Raw genomic sequence first — 3120 nt, forward strand, 5'->3', positions numbered from 1 at the left:
GTCTAATCTGTGTGGTCAGAAAGTGAGAGATTTCATTCCCTTCAAACTGCTGACCACCCTCTCCTGCCTCTCTCATTCAGCTGCTGATGCTGGTAACAAGGATACCACTCTGGGCTGGTATCCTTTCTCTTTGTTTTGGAAGTTCTCATAGAGGCTTCCCTTTAAAAGCATTTTCAGCAGTTGTATCAAAGCTGGATTTTTGAGTTTTGTAAGCCTTTCACATTAGTTTGGAGGGACTGAAACTTGCAAGTTCTTGGTGTATACTTAATATTCAAACTTATCTGTGCCAAGCCAACTCTTTTTGGTCCTCATGAAAAGGATTTAAATACATTCTTCTACTGTAGTCCTTTAAGCTCCTGTTTCCTCCCTGGGGTTCTCTTACCCCATGTAGTGTGCTGCTGCCATCAAGGTCTGAATCACTGGGTTGTTTTGGGAGTTTGCTCCTCCAACCCATAGGAGGCTGGGAAGTGCTCCCTGCCATTCCCAGCAATACCAGCACAGCACTGCTATCACTGTCACGACTTGCCCTCTGTGGGCTCATATCTTGGTACCTATTTTAGGGCCATTGGCTGAGGGAGATGTGAAATGATGTGCCAGGATGCTGCAGAGCCATTGGTGCCATCCCATTCTCCTGAACACTGAGATGTGCACATTGAGGTGACTAATTCAAGGTTACCCAGGGCAATAATACCCAAACATCCTTCATCTTGGTCCTGGATCAAACTGCAACTCAAACATCTTCCCAGCCAGTGCATTGCAGCAGGAGCTGTGTTCTGTGGGAGCCATCCCTTGCTCTGCACACAGGTTCAAGGTGGGGCACAGTGGAAATGCAGTGTAGCCTTGTCCTTGCAGATATCATCCCTGCTCTTTGCCTGGTAGGGAATCACCATTGGGGAACAGAAGGTGAAGGAGGGAACACAAACAAGCCTGTTTCACTGCTCCACTCACATGCAAGGAAACTGGCCTTCAGCTTTCCTCAGAAAAAACTTTGACCCTGGAAAACAGATACATGAGTAGGAACTAGGGACTGGGTGGGAGGAACAGCAAAGCCCACGTAGACACTGCAAATGTGTGGGATTTTCATCTTCAGGTCAGCACGGATGGACATAATGATCCCTTGAGGCTCTCCACTTGAAACTGCTGGTTCCAGCTTGCCCCTCCCCTGCTCCCAGCATTGCTGCTGACCGTTCACACACTGCTCCTTTTCCTTATACCTCTTATCTGCCACGTGGAGAGTGCTCAGGGTAGCCCAGCCTCTGGGTCTCGCTGCAGCCTGGCAGTTCCTTTGGCCTAATAAGCAGTTATAGATCCCATCTCCCTTTTTATGACAGGTAAACCTGGGAGAGGTCCTAAAGCAGCTAAGAAACACTTAATTCTGAATCTTCCCATTTTTGTGCAAATTAAGCCACATAAAGCTAAACATTATATTAGTTTATCTTTTGTGTTTGCAATGTCACTTTGCAATGTCACATGCTATAAATCAAACAGGACCTGAACACACTCTTCATGACTTTCGATATTATGTACTTATGCATCTATGCTATGTTTCAGGTGCCTTTGCCAAAACATTAACAGTAATACTAGGAGGACTAAATAGAGCAGATGTTCTGTAATCCCACACCAAAAGGCAACCTGGGAATGTTGGAAATTATACAGGTACAAAAAGCTTTATCCCTTGAGCCATGTACTTTTGTTATATAAACAAATTATCATAACAGCTCTGTGAGGTGTCACCATCACCTTATGAAAAGAAGACTGAGATGATTGATTTGGCAAAGAACATGGGGTCATGGAGCTCTGACCTCATGGTAGTTCCACCCTCCCTCTCCATCTTGTATGCATTCTAAGTGTATAATGTAATATTTCAGTGCAGGGATTGTTAAACTGTAAAACTCTATTTTAGGAGGGTTGTTTTCATTCTTTTCCCAAATAGTAGATTGTCTCCAGAGATAACAAAATACAAATATCCAGTAGAGCAGGGAAAAAGCTAAGCAACATTACAGATATCAAGTTCTTTTTCCCCACACTGTTTGATTTCCCTTGGGGTGTAACAAGGTCCCCAGCTAAAAGCAAAGACGTCTCCCTGGGGGAAGTCTTTACAGTGTTGTCGTATTTGTATTGTGGTAAGAAGTCTCTACCAGTTATAAAACTGTCAAAAAAATTGTCAATGGCCAAAAAGCTAGGAATGTTTTAGGCCTAATCCAGTGCCTGTCAAAACTCATCATCTAAACTTCCACTGACTTGGAGAAGAGCAGAATCTCTGTCATTTCCATGAGCTATTTTTCAGCATCACATCTTGCTCATTAATATCCACCTGACAAGCATATATAACATCCACTATTTCTTTACCAAGATGCAACAGCTTGAAAAAAACACTTCTTTTTTAACTTAGAAAAATGTCTGTGCTTGCTAAGTTGCAGTACCAAAACTAGGGTGTTGTAAAATTCTTCTCAGGTAGCTGAGGGTTCCCAGAACAGATGGGCACAGGGAGGGAGAAGATAATCTAATGGTAGCCCAACACTTTGTAGCACTGCTGGTACCACACCATCACCACAGCCAGAATGTGCAACAGACCACAGCCATTGACCCCCTCCATGCTAAATGATTAAGAGATGCTGCCTAAATGTGATGCTTCAGATTTAAGTGAGCAGCCTCCAACTTACAGGATATGTTGAGGAAACAGCTCTCTTCTTACAGGTGCTCCTATACCCTTGCACCCAGTTTCCTCCTTTCCTCTGAAAGCAGCATTGATAAGAAACAAACTAGAAATGCTTAGTGTCGAAGATTCAGCATATAAACACAGGACAAAAATCCAAAGAGGGATTTGGTCTCTCCCCAGCTATGCTGTGTTTGCCCTGGATGAAGGAGTGGTGAACAAATTCTATTTTCAGCCGCACACCCTGCGCTGTTTCTCACGGTGGCTGTCGCTGCCTGAGCAGCTGGGCACACCTAACACAGGATCCCTCACTCTGGTTTGTGCCTGAACTACTGCTTTGCTATCAGGTACCTGCAGCCTTGGCTTTGCTGCTTAACTTCACTGTCAGGCTCTGCTTTTGCAACCAAAATAGGGGACTTAACACTAAGAATTCAATTTCTTAGAAGATGGAGTTTAGGTGAGAT

The sequence above is a fragment of the Fringilla coelebs genome (assembly GCF_963513975.1).
Source record: "Fringilla coelebs genome assembly, chromosome: 13".
NCBI lineage: Eukaryota > Metazoa > Chordata > Aves > Passeriformes > Fringillidae > Fringilla > Fringilla coelebs.